At 33.9% G+C, this 23477-nt stretch overlaps 1 pseudogene; it reads left to right on the top strand.

Moving 5' to 3' along the window:
- The first annotated feature begins 19052 nt into the window (after positions 1 to 19052).
- On the top strand, positions 19053 to 21585 carry LOC149251391 (ubiquitin-conjugating enzyme E2 enzyme activator PEX22 pseudogene; annotated as a pseudogene).
- The last annotated feature ends 1892 nt before the right edge of the window (positions 21586 to 23477 follow it).

Here is a 23477-nt window from a genome sequence, read left to right as displayed (position 1 = left end):
CAACGGTCATTAACTATCCCAATATCCAAAGCTACATTACAATTCCCCGTCGTTGATCTGCATATAGGAGATCCGACGATTCACACCAATTTCAGGTGAACAACAAACCCGAAAGTTATTCAGCTATACGGACCCGATGGGAATTATAAGTTCCCAATCTAATACAGTTCAGGTCCGGCTTCTCAATTAAACTCTAATTACTTTGGCGCCCAATGTCCATCCGATGGTGAGATCTCTCAATCACCGATGCGATTTAATTATGGCTGTCAATCTTAATGATCCAACAGCTGCTGAGCATCGATACTTCACTTCTTTCTCTTCCCTTTTACTTATTTTTTATGCTATGCCTTCAGTTCTTCTTTGGTTTTGCTCTTCTTCAAAGGTTTCATTTCCTTCACTGTTTCCACTGCGACTCCCTCTTGAGCTTGATTTCTATGACTTTTATCACTGACTATGGACTCTAGTTAATCTCTCAATGGATTTAAAGACCCATCACGAACCGCTTGGCTCGTTCTTCTCCTCTGTCCTCCACCTCGACTCTGCCTACAACCTCTATTACAGAACCTATGATTTCACACAGTAATCAATCAATAGACACATGATTAACACATTTCCACACTCAGAATCGAATTCCTTTGTATATAAACATATAAACAGTTGATTACATAACGAGACTCTCTGTCTTGTGGCCTAATCTTCTGCTATCAGTGACCTCTTCCTCCTTATGCCCGTAAGCTTACATATATGCCAGGAAGTTCTTTTCAACTCATCCTGATTCGACTCCTAAATCTATTGAACTGACTCCTAGATGTACTCTATCCTCTATGTCCACTTCTAACTCATTAAATTCCTAAAATATCTCTCTTGTTCCTTGAATCATGAACTACTTTAAGAGTTGGATTTGACTTCTAACTCTTTGTCATTACTAGCCACTCATATCCTCCTTATTCAAGAACATTTACAAGATATCTCACACATCTAATTTGATTCGTATTTTAATCACTCAAAGCCTAATATTACATCAATATATCATTTAGGAATCCAACTTCCTAAAAATACATGACCCCCTATGTCTACTTAATTACAATGATTTTCTCTTGGGTTGAATGCTCATATATCATCATCATATGAAGAAGAAATATTTTCAAAAGTAGAAGTGATAAAGAGAGGTGGCACATCAGTCGAACTAGGCTCGTAGGCCGATATATTGTCAGCAAACTTTACTTCTCTTCTAATGATAATATTTTTGGATTTAGGTGGAAGAAGTCTATATCCTTTGACATCTTCAAAATATCCAACAAAAATACATTTTTCACTCTTAGGTTCTAAGGCTTTATGTTTCTCATCAGGAATATGGACCTATGCTTCACTTCCAAAAACATGAAAGTGATTTACATCTGGTTTAATTGAGCTCCATGCTTCTTCTGAAGTGATATTCTTTAAAACCTTGGTAGGAGTGCGATTTACTATTTAATTTGCACAATTAATTGCTTCTGCCCAAAAATTAAGACTGAGTCCTATAGATTAAAGCATACAATTAGCCATTTCCTTTAAGGTGTGATTCTTCCTTTCAGCGACACCATTTTTTTGTGGAGTATATGGAACAATATGTTGCATTTGAATTCCATGCTTAGTGCAAAATTTGATGAATTTTTTTCTAACATATTCTTTGCCAATATCAAATCTTAGCTTAAGAATTTGGTGTCTAGATTTTTTCTCAACAAAGGCCGTAAAGGCCAAGAACATGTTAAGGACTTCACTCTTGAGTTTTAAGAAGTATACCCAAGTGTGCTTAGAGAAATCATCAATGAAAGTTAAGAAATACTTGTAGCCAGAGAATGAAACAACTGGAATTGGACCACATAAATCACTGTGCACAAGCTGTAAAGGAGCTGAGGCATGCCAAGAGGCACGTTTTTCAAAACTATCCCGATGATTTTTTCCTAGTACACATCCGGAACAAACACCATCTCTGCAAGATACCATAGGAAGACCTGTCACCATACTTTCCTTACATAGATTTTGAAGGGAGTGATAGTTTAAGTGAACAAATCGCTCATGCCAAAGTTTGCTCACTTCATCATTAAGAGAAATAAAGACGGGGGGAAGATTTAATGACCCAAAGTTGTTAAATTTATACAACCTTGTAGAATCATCAACAATACCAATAGCTAAAATCTGTCTAGGATCTCTTAGGTCCTTAATTACAACATCATGAGGTGAAAATTCAACGGTTTTACCTTCACATAAATGAGTTATCTGATATACACATATAAGGTTTTAGGATAAGGTTGGAACACATAATAAATCATTAAATTGACCATTGTCTAGATGAATAGTTCCAATCCCTACAACACTAATAGATCTATCATCACCAACATATATATTTTTGGTGTTACAATCATTTAAAGAAGAAAACATGGCTTTGTTTTTTGCCATGTGATTAGAAGCTCCAGAATCAATGAGCCACTCATGAGAATGAGAAGAAGAAGATATATTTAGTGCATAACCAGACCGAGATGCTTGACAACCACTTGCAGAAAGTGTTATTCCTGAAGATCAAGTTGAAGTTGAAGAGTGCTCCAAATGGATGATATGCTTCTTCATTGATGCTTCCAATGTTTCCATATTCTTAAAGCATTTGGATTCTAAGTGGCCATCTTGAATAAAAAAGTTGCAATGTATATCAATATTCTTCCCTTTGTTTTTATTTTCCTTATCATTTTGTTGAATTGATTTTTCATTTTGAGACTAAAAGTGCTTAGGACCCTTGGTTGGTTTAAGACCATTCTTTTTAGGATGCTGCTTCTTAGGATTCTTTGAACTTGGTTGATGTTGGGTGGCTAAGGCTTTCTTAGAAGAGTTTCCAAGATTAAGAAGACCAAGATGTAAGATTTTTTCTTGTTATCTTATTAAAGAATCACAAAAGGCATCAAAAAAGGGGGACTTGTAGTCTTTTCCTTTATAAATAAAGGCTTCTCTAGTAGAATGGAATGTGGAAACAAACACAAAGTAGGCTGGTCTCAACTTAGTACAAATGGAATAGATAAGGCTACCATATTCTTTCTTAACTTTAACACTTCATAAGAAAAGTCTAAGGGTCTTGAACTTGGACAAAAAATCTTCAATGGAAAAAAAATTATTGGGGTCCAACGTAAGCAACTCATTTTCGAGTTGATAGACTCTAATTTCATTTTTAATTCCAAAAACTTTATTGAGTTGTTTCATTGCTTCATCAGGGGTATCAAGTTCTTGGATATGAAATCTAAGATCTGGAGAAATAAATAGCCCTATCAACCCGCGTTCTTGATCTTGCCTATTTTCCCATTTGGTTTGCTTATCTTCATCCTTAGGTTTAGACTCTTGGCCTAAGACTATTCTATAAAGACCTTTACTTCTAAGTAAATCCTCCATGTAGAACACCCATTGGAAGTAGTTGGTGTTGTCAAGAATAACTTGGCATGGACTTTCCATTTTAACATAAATTAAAGCTATAGATGCTGAAACTAAGTGTTCCAATGGAAAAATCTCGAAAAATTAAGCTGATTAAAAAAACATGACTCTGAAAACGACTTCTAGATGAAGAAGTTATGGTATTTTGAAGAAAAGTTGTTGAATATGTCGGTGAAGTACGTGAATGTGCGAAAGCGAATGATAATGTTATATTTAAAAAAAAATCCTCCATCTTTCCAAACTTAATCTAATTATCTCACTTTAAAAAAAAAAAAAAAATATATATATATATATATATATATATATATATATAGATATAGATATAATAAAATAAAAATATGTTATCCACTTTTATAAATAAGTGAAAGTCACTTTTACGATGATAGTTTATGAGCTACCCACTAAATTGTAACTTAGATAAAAGATAAAGAGACTTTAGAATTATAAGTGACTCAATTTTTATAATGGGTGAAAACACTTTTAAATAAAGTAACTTTAAAACATAAGTTATATGTGCCTTTTGAAAGAGTAACTCAACAAAAAGAAAGACTTGAACCCAAGACCCCTATTCTCATAAAGTAACTTTGGACCAAGTGAACTAGTCTAAATGGTTAGCAATTTTTGGAAAAGAGGAAAGGTTTTTTGTTTTGTTTTTTTTTTAGTCAGTGAAGCTTTAGAGTGCGTGCTTACTTGAAAAAGTCATTTTTGCCTACAAAAGAAAAACCACAAAAGCCAACAAGGACATGCAAAAAAAAATGAAACCTTATGGCTTGAAGTTAACTTTCATCGGAAACTAAATATTTTACTCAATGTTTCTAACTTTCCGAGATCACACTAAGGCACGGCAGAAAAGAGCATACGCATGAGAAAAATATTTCCTTTTTGTTTCTAATTTGCCCAGATCGCACAGAGTCACGGGGCAAAGAGCATACGCAGAAATGAAAGGTATAGATCCAGTAATAAAAAATAGAGAGCCAAATAAACCGAAATAAACAGAGAGATAAATAACTAAAACTGCAAATAACAATTGTATACCTCTAGATCTTAAAAATGACGTAGCTAGGGCTACCGAAAACCTTTTCGCGTGAAACGAAAGGGGTTCCTCACTGAAACAGATGCTCCTAACATAATAGGGCAGTCCTCTCGGCCCAAAATCAATGAGAAACAATAGATCTAGGAAACGACAGTCGGGTGTAGTTGTACAGGCTTTAGATTTGGATCACCAACGAATGCGGCCCTCAAATAGCTCTGATACCATGTAGGAATTTACAGGGTAAGTTCCTCAGATAGAACACCAAAGGACACCGCTCACAAACAGATCACATATCAATACACCAATATTATTGACGTGGTTAAACTATTCAAAGAGGGAAATAGTCCATGGCTTGAGCCAATGTGGCCACTTCAGGCAATTTATTAATAAAAGAAATAAAATTTACATAAGCTTCTCTCATGAACGGTCACCTTACAAATGACCCTCCGTGCTCTTTAAATAGAGATTATGGACCAATCAGGTGTTAATCCATGGATCAAGTGTCGGTAATACCGAGGAGAGAATGAACCATCGGATCACTTCATGTCTAGAACATATCGTGACCATCAGATTGTAAGTTACAAAAGTACATAGTAAAGAAATACACTTTACCTAACTCTACACTAGACCAAATTATACTTAACTATTTCCTATGTGTCGGAATATCCTAACACTCCATTGGTGGATCAAAGTCATATTTTAAGCCATTGGCAATTGAGAGAAGGTAACTGGACTTAGTTGAACCAGTGGGAACCACCATTCCAAATGGAAAAAGAACTGCTTTAAGGTCCCGACCGGGTGGCCATCCCCAAATGTTGTTGCGCGAATTTTGAGGCTTTAACATAATCTAATTTTACCTAACTTATTTTTCTATTATATTTTTAATAATTATTATAATCCATTATATTTTCAATTCTTCATGATTTCCTTTAACTATAAAATTATCTTTAATATTCTTTAATTAATAATTGGTATCCTTTAAATATTATTGGTAATAATAATTTTTTTTACCTTTTATAAATTATTTATTAATATAAATTTCCCTATTTTAAAATCAATTAATTTATTATTTATTAATATAAATTTACCAATCTCGTTCTACTCACTATTATTATTCTACCTATTAATATATTTTCAATCATTATTATAATCCAGTTTTCCTATTTGAAAAAAAATCTTCATTAATTTTTCCTTCATCAATTTTCTTTTGTATTTTAAAATTCTTTTAATTTCTAACTTTAAATATTTTGGCGTTCTCTCTGAAATTGATTTATTTAACTAATTCAATTATATTTCTTTTATTTATTTGATTAATAATTTTATTTTAATCAAATATCTTCTTATTTATTGTTATTTTCCTTTCATAATAGCTATAATTCTTCCTCCTATGACTATATTTTATTTCTATCCAATAAATATTCAACACTCTTTTCATCATCAATAAATTTTTAACCCTTGAAAATAGGTAAACACACAATTCTTCAGAAATCTTCGTCACCAACCATATTAATTTGGTTTAATATATATATATATATTTTTATCGGATTGTATATTTAACATAAAATATAAAAATATAAAATTATTCTCCTGATTTAGTCCAAACAAAAATGTAAACCATTAATGCAATTTTATTATGATCATTTTCATAATTTGATATGTACGATGCTATGCGTATATGCAATTATAAGGATAATTAATTTGTTAAATTTAATTAAATAATTTAAATTTCATCAAAATAATGAAAAACGTGATAAACATATTTAAGGATAAACTAAAAAATAATAAAAAAAAGTTTTAAAATATTAATCGAATGATAGAATAATTAATTAAATCATTTAATGAAGTTAAACATGTTTCATTAATATAGAGTATTTTCTCGTAGAATAAAGAGAAATGGTAAAACACTATTATTAATGGTTATAATTAGAATTAAATTTTATCGGACAAATGAGTAATATATTTTAAGTTTAGTTTAAAAATGTAAAATGTTATTAATTGTAATTAGAGAGGTGTTCTCAGTTCAGTATGGTAGAGATGTTGTAATGTAATATTTAACATTTTAACTAAGTCAACTTACATAAAAATAAAATGAAATAAAAAAATTAATGTAAACATTTTAACTCCATCAAAATAAAAATAAAAATAACTTTATAAAAATAAAAATAAAAATGGTTGATGGTATTTACCCATGGTATTCATGTGGAATGTAGCTTATTTAAAGGGGGGAATTAAATTAGTATAGATCCATCTCAACTTCGATCTACCAAGTACTAAGAGGGATCAAATTTCTTGATATGCAAACCTATTTTAGAGTGAAAAGAGATTAAGATGGATCTATGGTAGAGATGTTGTAATGTAATGTTTAACATTTTGATTAAGTCAAATTAAATAAAAATAGAAATTAAATTTAAAAAATGAATGTAATGTAAACATTTTAACTCGATCAAAATAAATAAATAAAAATAAGCCTATTAAAATAAAATAAAAATGACCCATGGTATTAAGAATCCATGCTATTGATACATTTTATTCATGTGGAATATAACCTATTTAAAAGGGAAATTAAACTAGCCTAGATCCATCTTAACTTCTAATCTACCAAGCGTCGAGAGGGACCAAATCTCTTGATATGTAAACCTCTTTTAGAGTAAAGATGGATCTAGGTTGGTAATATACACAATACATATTATAAATCTAACAAACATCAACATGATATCTATATATATATATATATATATATATATATAAAAAGAAATGGGTAACATTTTCATTATATAAACTGGAAAAGGGCTAGGTCCCGTACAAAATTAAGGACTATGCTCTCTGCAATATTCATCGTTTTACATTGATGTAGGACCTTCTTTCTACCAACTTTATTTACATAAAGGCTTTGTACATAACTATAACTATAAACTCTCCAAAAAACTCCACAATATTCTATACTTCGACATAACATAAATATAACATTAAAACAAAAATATTCCAGCTGCTACCAGGATTGATTTCTTCTCCCGAAGGTTCATCTGCTGTCATTGTCAATTCTTCAGCATCATCCCCTCCAGTGTCCAGGTCCCGCTCAGCAGGAGTGACTGCACCACCAGCATCGATGGGAACAATGCTTTCCTCGAACACGAAAAATTCCTTTAGAACCTAGTCTATGGTAGTTTCCACTTTTATTTCAATGTTTTACACATTCCTGCTGCACACTCAACACGTTGATGCACAAACCTTCCATTGTCTTCTGCAACAACTCCATATCTTTTCCCAGTCTAGATAACTATGTGTAAAGAACTGCCATGTTTTCATTTATCTCCTTCACATTTTCCTTAATCATAAGCTTACACAAACTGTCTACCAAACTCGTGATGCCTCCATCATTGCCATTACCTGACTACATACCTCCTGACCCTGTGCCTCCAAACTCGTGATGCCTCCATCATTGCCATTACCTGACTATGTACCTCCTGACCCTGTGCCTCGCAACAATTCAACTCTGAATAATCATTATCCTTTCCTTAACTAACCACGGCCATCTGCAATATATAATGTCCTGGTGAACCCCGACATTATTCTCGGTCTTATCCTTCATAAATGCTAATTGATTCAAAATCATGTCAAAGCAGCTACCCTCCACCACCAGAATTAACCAGGAACGATTTGAGATGGTACCAGCCTCCGCTACGGATGTAACTATATTACAACTCCCGGTGAGTGACCAAGACCTCGACGCCCACCTGTCCTTGCACATGACCTTCATACTATTGTTGCCACACGTGTGCCTTAACTCATTATCTACCATCCCAGTTCCCAAATCACTACAAGTGACCATCGGGGAGTTAACCATGTTTACTGCTGACTTAATACTCTGAAGACCCATACCCCAACAGTACAATGTCAGCCTGGAGCAGTTAATACAGTTCAGGATATATGACATATTTTAACAACTTGATTGATACATAACATACCTTGCTCTAGCGCCACCCTAGCATTGGCTTGCCTATCCGCCAAGTGGTTGTTGGCCCGCAACACATGGAACAAATCCAACTTTTCAATTTTTTTTAATAAATATATAATCCTAACCATGATTGAGGAGGTTTCATCTTCGAGAAGGTTCTCATTCTCGGAGAGCTTCTGACATCTTTGTATAATCATCATAGAGTCGCCAACTATAGTCAATATTTTGATATCGTTAGCCACACTAATATTAAGGCCCTGCCAAAGAGAAAGGGCTTCATATTGATTATTTGTCACAATGCCAAGTCCCCATGCAAACTTTATTTCTATTTTTTCTTCGAGGTTAACAATTACCCCTCTTGCTCCAAATCCCTTGGGTTGCCTTTCGAAGCTCCGTCAAAATACAATCGTCTCTTCCCGATTTTACTTTGCCATTCAACAAATTCTTCCCCTTTCAGTCTGATATAAAAGGATGAAGGTGCATAAGGCTTTGATAGGGGAGCTTTGAGGTTGGAAGAGGAGATCCTAAGCCACTCTTTTTCAAAGCTAGATAACTCCTTCGTATTTGAAGAATCAAAACCCCTGGAAGATATAACCTCAAAGAGTAGCGTCATTCCTTTAATTGCTACAGTTTCAGAATTATGGCAGTTATTCTGAAAAATAGCCTGATTATGGCATAGCCATATTGACCAACACAGGTATTTGGGTATTGCCATCCAACGACGCCTTAACATATATTATGGGGAATAGGGAAATTTATGTTTCCATTGAATAAACATCTCACTCCAATCTTCCACTAATTGGGGGACATAAACCAAAGGTGCTAAACGATAGTTCCAGGTATCCAAAATAAAGGGACATTGGAAAAACAAATGCTTGATAATTTCCTCCACATTACCACATAAAACACATCGGGAAGGGCTGTTGATTTTCCTCTTCTTTAAATTCTCTACTGTGAGGATTTTCTCACGGACCAATTCCCAGCAGAATATATGTATCTTAGGTAGTCCATCACCGTTCCAAATTTTTCCTGATAATTTAGAGGGAAGGGAGGAGGAGGGGTTCTTGATTAAGAGAGAATAGCCTTCTTTAATAGAATATTTCTTGGTTTTACCTCCCATCTAGGCGCAACTGTCTAGTTTGTTTGTGATAATTCGAGCAAACCCTTTTATATTTTCAATCAAAAGGTGTCATTGCAAGAGGAGGTGATTGGGAAATTCCAAAGGAAACCACCCACATCACAAACCTTGATCATCCCAACATGAGATATCCACTAGGTAAGAGAACCCATATGCCACCAACCAATCTAAAGGAGTCGGTTCAAGGCCCGTCGAGCAATCTAATCGAAGAAGAATGTGTTTCCCATTCCCAGGTTGCCATCCAAGATGGTTCAAAATGAGAGTTGAAGAGGCTTTGCATAATCTCCAATTTTTTTATCCCTTCCCTTCCCATGATTCATCTTCTGGTCTATTGAGGCGATTTTGTGGAAGTATTTCCTTATAAAGGCCTTTTCCCACCACTCATTGGAGTCTGACAAGAGCCTCCAAACCAGTTTAGCTCCTAGCGCCAGATTAATTAGTTTAGGATCCTTGATTTCTATTCCTCCCATGCTCTTAGGTTTCTTAACCAAATTCTAATTAACAAAATGGAATTTGTGATCATTTCCCTTGCCTCCTTACCATAAGAATTTTCATATGAGCCTGATTATTTGTTGGTTAATGTAGACTAGTGCTAAGAGACCAGCACCCAAATACATGGGAAGGGAAGGTAATATTGATTTCATGAGAGTAACTCTCCGAGCCAAATTGAGCCATCTAACTCCCCATGATTGCACCCTTTTCATTATTTTTTGTAGACCATTCTCAATCTTCCCCTGAAGCATGCTTTAGGGAAATGGGTATCTCGAGATATTTGAAGGAGGTTCAATGAATGTCCACATGGAAGCCCAAAAAGCAGCCTATTGCCTTCATCATTTCCACTTGGCAGTTCTAGCCTATCAATTGGCATTTCAATTTGTTGATAATTCCCCCAGAAAGACGAAGAAACCAATCTAGAGTTTTTTTTAATATAGATGTAATCGCTAAGGAGGCTCCTCCAATAAGAAGAGTATCATCAGCAAACTAAGAGATTAATTCCCCTAACATTTCTTGCAATATTAAGACACAGGAGAGAACCATCTAGCCTTCCAACTTTAAGCTTATGACTCAATGCTTCAACCATGATTATATAAATAAGTGGCGAAAGAGGGAAGCCTTGTCGAAGACCTCTAGAGGCATTGAAGAAGGGGGTTGGGCGACCATTAATTAATGGGGCAATCTTAGGAGAACCAATACATGCTTTAATCCATGAGATGAATTCATTACTAAAGCCTAACTTTTCCATGACAAGGAAGATAAAGGAATGATTTACCCAATCAAATTCATTTGCCATAATTATCATTCCAGCTTCTCCCGCTTCTTTGCTTGAATGCATTTTTTCTTGCACCAAGATGGTGTTTTTGAGGATGTTCTGATGTTGCATGAACCCACCTTTATTCTCTGAAATAATGGAATGAATCAGAGGTTTAATTCTATTGGCAATTATTTTCATCGGGATTTTATTAAAAGAGTTACAAAGCGAGATAGGAAAAAATCTAGAGAAGGAGGTGGGATTGGCATCTTTTGGAATCAAGGCGAGAAAGGATGAGTTAAGGCTCCCCCCAACTTCTTTTTTAATCTTCTATAGTTCAACATCTTAATGAGGTCCTTTTTTATGGTACTCCAGAAAATTCAGAAAAATCAGCAAAAAAAAAAAAAACTGATAGAGTATCCATCTGGACCTGGAGCCTTCTCAGGTTCCAAATTCTAGATCTCACTTCGAACTTCTTCTTCTCTAATTTCACCAGAGATATCCGATTGGATGACGGGGAGATAACATGAGGCATTTCCTGAAGAAATTTGGGGCACTTTCTAAAGGGATACTATCTTTATTGCGAAGAGATTTAAAGTAGTTGTAAGCTTCCAATTTGATTTATGTCGAAGTGTTGACTATCTGCCCTCCCTCGGCCTTTATCTCCCTGATTTTATTATTGTTCTCTATATTCATTGCTTGTTTGTGGAAGAGGGAAGTATGTATGTATATGTATATATATATATATATATATATATATATATATATATATATATATATATATATATATATATATATATATATATATATATATATATATATATATATATATATATGTATATATATATATATATATATATATATATATATATATATATATATATATATGAGATGGTGGTTAATATACCAAAGGAAGGATGGTGGTCAGTTTGTGGTTGGAGGAGAATATGGAGGTCAAACTACTATTGGAAGTAGAGATTATGGAGTTGGAGGAGGAGAAAGAGGTGGAGTACCATCCTTAGCATACAAATTTCAAGAAGAATCCTGAGTAATCCTTAACCTCTCAGGTAGGTTGAAACATATTTACCAAGTTGATGAGAGCCCTTTATAATTCTCATTTTTTAAAAGCTTGCATCTAATTTTACTCGCATTTCAAAAGTTGTACTACTAGTAGCACCTTATGCTTCCTTTGATATTTTTATTGGGGTTAAATTACTACATTTTGCAACCATTGTTTTAGCAACATCATAATATTGTTGACAAACATCTTAATATAAACCCTTCAATTGAAAAGTGATGTTATTAGCATTACCATTTTCAAATTTTGAGGTTAAAACTACTACTTTGACACATCCAAACTTGAAAACTAATAATATGGTAACAAAAACCTTAAAATCATCCCTTGAATGGAGTAGTGCTCCTAGTAGCACCTCCTCTTTTTTAGGGATAAAATTGCGATTTTTTTTAAATTGTGCCCTTGACAACCAATACCCTTGGAACCAAAATGTTACGATTAACCTTCGAATCAAAAAGTGGTACTATAAGTAGCACCCTCTTTTTTGGAGGTTTGAAACTGTAACATTTTAGAAATGATAGTTTCAATGCCCAGTATTGTTGAAAAAATGTGAAAAAAAAGAAGAAGAGAAAAACAAAAAAAAAAAGTTGAAGAACTAGAGGCAAGAAAAGAAGAAGATTAAAATAAAAATTTTAAATTTCGAATTAAAATAAAAAATATATAGAGAAAGGTAAAGGTGGTAGTTTAATGAGGTGACTCGTTTACCCTTTTTTGGTCGATTTTACTCGAAATTCAATTAGAAATAGAGAAAATCATAGTTTTAAGTTATGGAGTCTACATAATTTGAATGCTCCAAGTGTTTTTTAGGACATCAAATCCATTTATATATTGAAAAATGCAATTTAAACCATGGAATCTCGTCATTTTACCAAGATTTGTGTCACTAGATTATGATGAAAAAGGCAAAAGTCACCTCATTAGACTACACCCCAATTTTATTTTAAGATAAGAAACAAATCAAAAGAAAATTAAAAAATGCAAAAATAGAAATTTAAAAAGAACATTTACTAACAAAAAATTAATAACCTAAAAAAAAACCATGTGTTCTTGTTTTTTTTTGGTCTTCATTTTTTTTGCAACAATATTGAGCTTTTGGGCCACGGTTTTTAAAGTGTTGCGATTTTCTTTTAATCGTGATGATAATGTGTATTAAATCAAAATCCATGCATGGATCCCAACCCATATAACATGTGAGTACAATGAAAATCCTTTGAGGCCAGCTATATCAGTATCCTCATGACAGTCTTTATTCTCAATATCTATTAGCCACTTTACTATTCTAAAAGACACAGGGTCTTTAGAGGTGCATGTTGGGTCACTAGTCTATCACCATTTTACCATCATTTACAATCATTCATTTAACCATATGTGTCATTCCTTCACCCATTGATTACTCCATTTACCACAATTTCCCATAAAAACACCATGATACATCTCTAATGCTCAAGTGGTTAATTATCATATATTTCCTTTATTTTTTTATGAATTAATTAGAATTATACTTTGATTTTACTAATGGAAATTTACTAGTTTGAAGCTAGTTTCATTACTCACTTTCATGATCGAGATACCTACAGAGTTCTAGAAGAAAATTAGGCATGTGGGTTTTGTTACTAGGACCTCCAATATGGATGTGTGTTGCTCAAAACACAACCAGGTCACATGTGTGAGCTTCCACCAATTGATCAAAGATGATGATCTCTTGAATGTTGTTGTCATTGATGTTAACAATTGTTAATGAATTCTCTTAATATTTTTCTAGATTGCATTAGTTGGAAGCTCCAATGGAAGGATGGTTGGAAACCTTAGTAGCCCCACATTTGTTGAAGTTTTTGAGGATTAATATCAGTGAATCTGATCTCAAGACCATCATCATCATATGCTCCTCATCAAGCTGATCATAGTGGTATGTGGCATGACACGAGAGGCTTCTCGGTTTGAGATATATGTGTGTTTAAAGTTGAAGCCCCAACTTGTGGGCATAAGCCCTAAAGGATGATGATCTGGCAACTCCTCTTTGGTCAAGTCAAATGGTTAAGTGATAAGGCTTTTTTCTAAAGATTAAAACAATCTTTAATTATGCCAAATATTATTTCGGAGGAATTTCAAATTTATTTTAAAAATCATAATTGAAGAGGGGTTTTGGATCCAAATTTAAATTAACTTTACTTATGGTGCAAATTTAAATTCCCTCCAACGACTCACCTATTGGAACCCTTTTTTATCCAAGAGAAATCTATTTAAAGGAATCGGTTAGCCTTTCTAAGGAATGAATGAACACATATCGTTTTTTATTGTCTAGCTCTGAACTCAATTTTGACCCTGAGGTTCATTAAAGATCAAATAAGAGGCTTTCTTGAAAGAAGTTTTTTGTTTTGGTTTGGGTTATGATCTATTAAGGGTTTCATTGGGATTTACATCTGTATTAGAGGTTAGTGAAGGTGCAAGATTGCGTGATGTGATAGACTTGATCCAAAATATAGAATAATACTATCTTTGTGGTTATTAAAGGGAGAGTATTTTTCATGGTTGAGCATTATGCTAGGTTTCTATGGCATGAAAGTTTGGTTGGGAATCATTGTTAAAATTAAAATCCTTATCTGAAGCAACATGTATCGTTTTTACAGTAACAAGGTTCTTCTTTTTGCTTGGGCATCAAATCTAAAGCACAAGGCATATCTTTGTAATAGTTTATTGAGTATAGGACTACCATCAAATTTTTGAACAACATTATCTCTCATTGCACCTTGAATAGAAGTCAAATAACATTATCTAAAGTCTCAAATTTTGTGACAACCCTTGTTAGCACATATATCGCTTGTTCTAAAGTTTGATCTATGCAGACTCTGGTAATGGATGATCATGATTGTTGTTGTAAAATTATATGGCATAGTCTCATATATTCCCTAACATGTGTATGATATTGAGATTTATACACACACACACACATGGTCATGTACCTGTTGAAAGGAAATGAAGTTGACCTTACAGAGAATATCACAGTAGCGTCAGGTCCAAATAATTGGGGACTGTGCATGGCATCCTTGATTTTTCAACTTAAAGATACAGTGAGAGGCTATGAGTTTTGGTCCATTATGATCATTCCAAGGTAGAAAATACATGCAACCTTTTAAGTAGTCTACCTACATCATATGTCTTGTTGAACAAAGGTATGTTGCACAATTACATTTACTAATTCCTATATTCGTAGTCATAATTGGTTATTATACTCTTGGAAAGTCATGTCTTGCTAAAAAGATAAAGAGATTAGATAGTATTATTAAAGTGTTTCAAAGAGTACAAGGGTTCATTGACAACAATATGATTGTTCGCTTAATGTTCTCAAATATATGTTTTGAGTGCAACATGTAGAGAGACACATTCACTTCAACACAGTTTCTACTTGTAACGATTAAAATTGTATAGAAGGCAAGAAACTTGAATATTGATAATTCATTTTGTGGTGAACTGTAACATACCTAGACTAAGAAGCATTGTGGAGGAACCTTATTCAAATCTGGAATATATTTAATCTTGAACTTAATGGAAGAAGTGTCCTCAGACACGTAACTTTATTAATCAAAAAAAAATAATTACATATTGATTTTGCAAAAGTTTACACCCGAACTCTTGCAATGAGCTATTTATAAGCTCATGTCCTAACTACCTCTAATTATGGATCACTTATGCAATAACAAGTGTCCACTTATAATAAAAGCTATTCAAACAATATTACTAACAATTCTCCTAAAATAGAGCCTAAGATATGACACATTTGTAGAGTCATATCTTTTACAACAATATACTAATTCTAAATGTCTCCATTAAATAATTAAATATTCTAGATTAATAATTATTAATTTAATATCTTAAATTAATAATTATTTTATTCTAACCTGTGATAATATTTATTTTTGGATCATATAACATTCCCCCCTATGATCCAAGATACATTACAACGGATACCAAGTTCATCCCTGAACTTAATAAATTTTATTCTGCCAAACGGTTTCGTGAAAATGTCAGAGATTTGATCTTCTGAAGGACAATAAATTGGCTTGAGGACATCTTTGGAAATGAGAGATCTGATATGATGATACTTGGTGTCCACATTCTTTGTCTTTGAATGAAAAACTAGGTTCTTGGCAAGTTTGATGGCTGATTGGCTGTTAATTAATAATGATGTAGCTTCTGCCTGAGAAATGCCCAAGTCCTGCAAAATTCTGCGCAACCAAACAATTTCACATGCTACTTCCCATGCTGAAATGTACTATGCTTCTGCTGAAGAAGTGGCCATTGTAGCTTTTTTCTTACAACTCCAAGATATTGTTGCTGACCCCATATTCATTAAATAACCTGATGTTGATGCTCAATCATCAATACTTCCAGAAAAGTTGGCATCTGAATATCCACCAAGTACAAAGTTTTTAGTCTTTGTGTAAAGAAAACCAAAATCTTTTGTTCCTTGAATATATCGAAGAACTCTTTTGGTAGCATTCCAGTGGTTTTCTTGTGGTTCCTACATAAAACATGAAAGAATACTGACTGCATAAGATAGATCAGGGTGAGTATTTGTCAATAAATCAAGCTACCAATCAATTGTCTATAAGTAGTGTTGTCCACCTTCCCCCCCTTCAAATTTTGAAAGTTTCAAGTTTTGCTCCATGGGGGTAAGAACGGGTTTGCAATCCTGCATTCCAAATCATTGAAGAACCTTTGCTACATACTTACGCTGAGAAATGAAAATATGATATGGATGTTGGAAGACTTCAACTCCAAGATAGTAGTGAAGTAATCCCAAATCTGTCATCTTAAAACCTGCATGTAACTCCTTTTTCACTTAGGCAAGATGATCATCATTGTTTCTAGTAATGATCAAATCATCTACATACATAATAGGAATCACCAGATATTTGCCCTATTGTCACACATACAAAGTATCATCAGATTCACTTCGTTGAAAACCAACTTTCTGAAGGTATTCATCCATTTTTGCCTACCAAGCTCGGGGAGCTTGTTTTAACCCATATAAAGCCTTGATCAATTTTCAGACTTTATGTTCTTGCCCTTCAAGTTCAAAACCTGGTGGTTGTGTCATATACACTTCTTCCTGTAAATCCCCATTGAGAAATGCACTTTTCACATCCATTTGATGAACTTTCCATCCTTTCTAAGCGGCCAACGCAAGTGTTAATCAGATGGTGTTCCATTTAGCTGTAGGAGCAAAAGTTTCCTCATAATCAATGCCTTCCTGCTGCGCAAAACCTTTAGCGACAAGTCTTGCTTTATACTTTTCAAGTTCGCCCTTTTGGTTGTACTTAATTTTGTAAACCCATTTGCATTCTATGGGTTTAACATTTGAGGAAAATCAACAAGTTTCCAAATGTTGTTATCAATCACTGCTCGATATTCTTCAATCATAGCCTATTGTCATTCTTTATGTTTTACTGCTTCTTTTTATGTGGAAGGTTCAGTAAAATCATTTGCTATCAAGGCAAAACTTCCTTCACTTCTGTGTGACTTTCTTGTGCCTATTTTATTCTACTCATCAGGCTTTACCTCTTTCAAAAGTTGAATTGCCCATTTTGGTAGTTGATGCTCAGTTGTTTGAGATTCTGAAAAGTCACCATCATTGTAAAGAGGATTAATATAAACTGATGTTCGTCGATCAAATGAAGGTTCTGGAGAATCACTGTCAGAAGAACTGTTGCTACTTGAAGATGTGGATGAACTACTAAAAGATCCTGATGGTGTTGTTGAAGTAGATGGACTAGAGGAATCATCTTCAGATGAAGGAAAATCAAGTTCATACCAATTTGGTGAATTTGGTTGACTTTGCATATTTCCTTTTCTTTGACTGCCTTTAATTTCTAACTTTTGAAGAAGACTTTTGATTTCTTCAGCACTCTTACTCTCTGTTTCATCAAAAATCACATCTCTGCTCACAATAAATTTTCCATTGGTCAAAAGACGGTACCCTTTCTTCTCATCAGAATACCCAATCATTGTGCATTTCAAACTTCTTTTTGCTTTCAAAACTAAGGCATAACATACTGATCCAAAAACTCTAAGATGTTTAACTCGAGGTTTCAAATCAAACCAAGCTTCATAAGGTGTGATTCCGTCTAAAGAAGTAGTTGGAGATTTGTTTCTTAAGTAGACATCTGTATGAATTGCTTCTGCCCAATATGTTGCACTTAACCTTTTAAAATTTAACATAGATCTCACCATTCCCAACAAGGTGTGATTCATTCTTTCTACTACTCCATTTTGCTGTGGAGTGTAAACATTTTTAAGATGTCTTCTTATGCCATTATCACTACAATAAGTTTTGAAATCATTTGAAGTGAATTCTCCCCCATTATTTATCCTGAGAGTACCTATCTTTTCTTTGAGTTCATTTTCAACAAGTTGGCGAAAAATTTTAAACTTTTCAAATTCTTCTGACTTTTGCTTTAAGAATAAACCCAATTCATTCTACTGAAATCATCAATGAATAGTAAGAAATATTTGCAACCACCGAATGAAGTCTGTAGTGGTCCTGTGAACTAGTTGCAGCAGCATGTTTGAACTTGTTGGAAAGCTTTCTCGACTTTGTTTTCCTTTACATTTTGCATTTTCCTTTTTGAAAGTGGGAAGTCCTTTATCCATCCCTTGTTTCTGCAATTGAGAAATACCATCAAAATTTAAATCTCCATATCTTACATGCCATAATATTATAGGTGAAATTCATGTAGTCACTGCCCCTGCAAAATCAAAATGCCTTGGAATAACTGTCCCTTTCATCCTTAACAATTTTCCATCTTCATAACATGTCATCACAGTTTTCAAGCTCTGTTTGACTGAATTAATATTAACTAGGCCATCTTCCATAATTACTTGATGTCCTGCTTGTCGAATTGTGACCAAAGATAGTAATTTTTTCTTAAAGGTTGGTACATACCATACATTTGAAATCATTTTTTCTCCAATGCTAGGGAGAAAAAATTTAAGGAGCATGTTTTGTATCATCTGCAAGAAAAATGGAATTAAGTTAGAAATCTTGAAAATTCCAAATAAAATCACGTCGACAAGTCATGTGCTGAGTTTCCCCTGAATCCAAGATCTAGGCATCTTCATAATCACTTCTAATATGGGATGAAAGTTGTAATGTCGGCGAAGAAGTAAAAATATATTCTGAGTTATCATCATCTTGATCATTTGCAAATTGTGTTGAGTGCTCATGAAACTTTGGAATTTTATTAAGAGAGGTTCGAAAATCTTCAGCATAATGGCCAACTTTATTACATCTTCAACACACAATTTGACTTAAGTCTCTTCCTCTTCCTGGAGATTGTCCTATGCCTCTGCTTTGACTTCTATTTTGAGGTTGTCCTCTACCTTGATTATTATTTCCTCTTCCTTGAAAATAGCCTCTTGCTTGATTATTTCTTCTGCCTGAACTGTTGCCACTGTTAAATTTGTTTCCTCTGCTTTGGCTTCAACCTCGACTTTGTACATTATGTGCTGCTTGATTCTGATTGAAATTGCCTCTACCTCTGTTTCTAGAACTGTCAGTCGATGATTTACTAGTGTTGGCCTTGGTGAAAAAAACATCTTCACCAACTGTATTTTTCTTCGCAACGGTTTTATCATGTTGGGTCAACATTTCGCAGAGCTCATCAAACTTTAGCTTCTCTAAATTTCCAGTTAATTGTAGAGTCTCCAAAAAATGTGTGTAGGAAGAAGGAAGTCCAGCAATTAAAATTGTGACCATAAAACTATCATCTACTGCTAGAAAACCAACATTGATGATTTCCTGCCTAATATTCTTAAGTCTGGAGATATATTCAATAACATCACCTCCTTCAGTCAACTTTTGTTGCAATAATTTTAATTGTAGATCAAATTTCTTTGATTCAGGCTGAGTATTAAAGAATTCTTTAAAATTTCTCAAAGCAAACCTTGCATCTATAGCATTTTCTATATGGACATACATTTCATCATTGACAGAAGATTTAATGAGAGCTAATGCTTTGGCATTCTTAACTTCCAATTTTGCTAGTGAAGCTGCATCTGTGGGTTTATTTGGCTTAATATCACCATCACATATACCCTGCCGCAATTCATTATAAATTATAGTGCTTTCGATTAGGCGTTTCCATGTTTTATAAGATTTTGTACCTTCAAGTTTGTCAAAATCAGAAAACAAATTAATCAACTTTAACATTGTAGTGTTGAAGCTTCGCACCAAGAATCAAGCTCAGAAAAAAATATCAAGATGGGCAACACAACACGCAACACACTATGCAAAAAACAATCTATCGGGGCTTGGCCTTGACCCTCGTATAGTCGTTGAAACAAGAGAAAAATGACTGAGCTTTGCACTTGGCTCTAGTCAATTTCTCAAAAATTTACAAGGTAACTTTCAAAATTTGACTTTTACAATGATGCTCTTGCAAAACCTGGTAAAAAAATGTTACCCCCCCTCAAAGTAAAATTTCTTTGAGTTACAATGTCACACTTATCTCTCCATATATAAAAATAATTACAAATAAAATCACCTTATTACTCCAAAAAATTTACTGCCCTAAGCATTTACAAATAATAATTCCCAAAATACAAAAAAAATAATCACTCCAAGGAAAAAATACTCCACCCACCTTATTACTCCATTACAACAAAATCAACGTCAATAATACTTATCTCTCCATTAAAAAAATTACCATTATTCCATGGGGGTGGTGACTGTGTAGATTTGTCCTTCTTTTCTGCAGTGAGATGCTGCCAAATTAAAAAAACTCAAAACGGTAAACTCATATTCAAGAGGGCTGAGAAATATATCAAAGAGTACAGGGACCAGGGCAAGATCTCGTTAGACAGAAATGAGAAACCAAACTGAGTGCAGGTTTCTATGTTGATTCAGAAGCCAAGAGTCAAATATCATCGCCCTCTTGATTAATCACAAGAATGCTAGTTTGATTGGCGCCCTTGCAGGATTTGCTCTTGCAATAGTTTTTACATGGAAGTACCTGAAATCTCCTGGAGGACAGCACAGAATAAAAAATGAAGAAATTCACGAACAACAAACTCTGTTGACAACTCCCAATCAGCTGGAGAAACAATCTTGTCTTCTACTGTTTGCCAGCCCAATTCAAGTTTGAACGAAACAGCTGTTTCACCCCAGGAATTTAATAAAATGTAGCTAAGTTTGGCAAAAGTTGTGAAGCAGCAAAAAAATGGTGGTCGAAAGATTACATGCCAGTTGCTTGGCGAGGTACTTGGGGAGTCTACTCCAGAAGAGTTACTGGATCATGATGTTGTGAGGCCCATGGTTGTGGATGTTCTAATGGAGATTGCAAAAGGTTGTGATCTCTATCTAATCGCAAGGGTTCTTGATGATGATAGTGAGGAAAAGGTTATTTCAGCGTTGGATGTTGTTGGAGTATTTACAGTTGGTGGCATGAATAGAAACAAGGTTCTCTTTTGAAGTACAGAGACTGGGAGATCATCCTTTGTGCGGCAGCTGGAACCAGATTGGCATATCGACACTAGTGCTGAGATAATTTCTCAACTAGCTAGATTTATTCGCTATCAACTTCATATTTTGCTTGTTGGGGTGGGATATATTGCTTCTAATGTGTTGGGTTCTGATAGTTTAGAATGCTACTTCGGAGGCATCAGTAGAGGCAGATTTTTTTAATAATAACAGAAAACGATTTTCAGATTTAAAAATCTAAAATCAATAATAAAATTTATTTTCCTTCAAAAAAATTGGACAATTTCCATACCAATCATTTGTCGATCAATTCAATGGAGTTTTGCAAGAACTTGTAGAGTTTGAATCTCCTCCTCACATCAGCTACAGCGATACTGGAGCTCTAGTACCACAATAATGGTAGAAGTGTCCTCAGACACGTAATTTTATAATCAGAAAAAAACAATTACATATTGATTTTGCAAGAGTTTACACCCGAACAACCAAACACTCTTGCAATGAGCTATTTATAAGCTCAATGTACTAACTACCTCTAATTATGGACCGCTTATGCAATAACAAGTGTCCAATTACAATAAAAGCTATTCAAACAATCTTACTAACAATTCTCCTAAAATAGAGCCTAAGATACGACACATTTGTAGAGTCATATCTTTTACAACAATATACTAATTCTAAATGTCTCCATTAAATAATTAAATATTCTAGATTAATAATTATTAATTTAATATCTTAACTTAATAATTATTTTATTCTAACCTATGATAATATTTATTTTTGGATCATCTAACAGGATTGTGTAGGGTCTACATTTGGACCAATTTCCTATGACCTATGTATTGAAGAATTACAACACCCATTATAAGAGTAGAGCTGGTTGAAGACTGGTTTATAATCATTAGACATATGTTGGGAACTATATAATGATATTCTTGTAGCATACTGGAAGGGACTTGAGTTGGCTTTGTAGTTTCACTTGGAGCTGACAACAAAGTTGAAGAAGTGCTTTTTGGATACCAAGAAGTGTTAATCCTTGAAAAACATTGGAGAAGGTTTGGGGTAATCATGTTGAAGTTTCTTGGAATATCTTGGAACACCTTGGAGCAGTCTTTACACTTGTGACTTAGCAGTATTGGAATCAAAGGTTCAGAGGAAGTCTTGGATAAATTCTAGAGGTCCTCTCTTACACTTAATTGTCCAAACCTTGTGACTATCTTATGCTATAACTCTAATCTATATCAATATGATCATTGGAGGATCTTGTTGATAAGGAGACAAAATAGTCTTTACATGAGCATAAGAAGTAGCTTTATGACAAGATACAACAATGATAATTATAACAATAATCCTTGATATGGTAGAACCCCGATATGACAATGATGTTTTTGCATATAACAGTGACTTGAATTAAGATGAAAATAATATTGATATTAAAGTGAGACTACAATTGTGTATGGGTTGATGATGTTGTGACCATGTATCTATAAGACAAGTGATCCATGAGATAGTAATCTATTTAACAATGAGACTGTGTTGTAGTTGACAAAAACTTGAATCTATTGGAAAATGACTTGGTGTTGACTTATACATAACAAAACAGTGACCCAATATACATTGACCTTATTACATAACAATAACCTTAACAGTGGCAGTGTTCTTTTCAACACTGACTTTGTTGTATGACAAAGATCCACATATGGTTTATGTGATGTCTGACAGTGCTACCTATAATTTTCATGAGCAAAGCATTGTGAGGTTGAATGACCAAGTGCAGTCAAATATTGTGGGATAAAAGTGGACAATGATAGTAGCAGCAATGACAGTGGAATTTGGAGCAGCAATGTTAATATTTTTACAAAGTAATATCAATTGTAAGAGTAGAAAAAGACATCATTTGTGTTCAGTGATAAAATTTCGTATTGAGATTGAGCATAAATGAGTTGTTGATTTTGATAGTTAGGGTTTGTGGTACAATTTGAGTAGAAGCAGATTACACAAATATTATATTGCATATTTGTTTTCTATTGATTTTGAGCACAGGTGGCTCCAGTCTGAAAATTGTGAAACATGGTTCGTCGGTTGATCAGGGTGGCAAG

Source organism: Pinus tabuliformis, chromosome 7 (genome assembly GCF_031772625.1).
Source record: "Pinus tabuliformis cultivar Carrire ecotype Pingquan chromosome 7, CPIR1, whole genome shotgun sequence".
NCBI lineage: Eukaryota > Viridiplantae > Streptophyta > Pinopsida > Pinales > Pinaceae > Pinus > Pinus tabuliformis.
The sequence above is the reverse complement of the archived record's forward strand: the minus strand, read 5'-3'. Positions and strand labels throughout refer to the sequence as shown.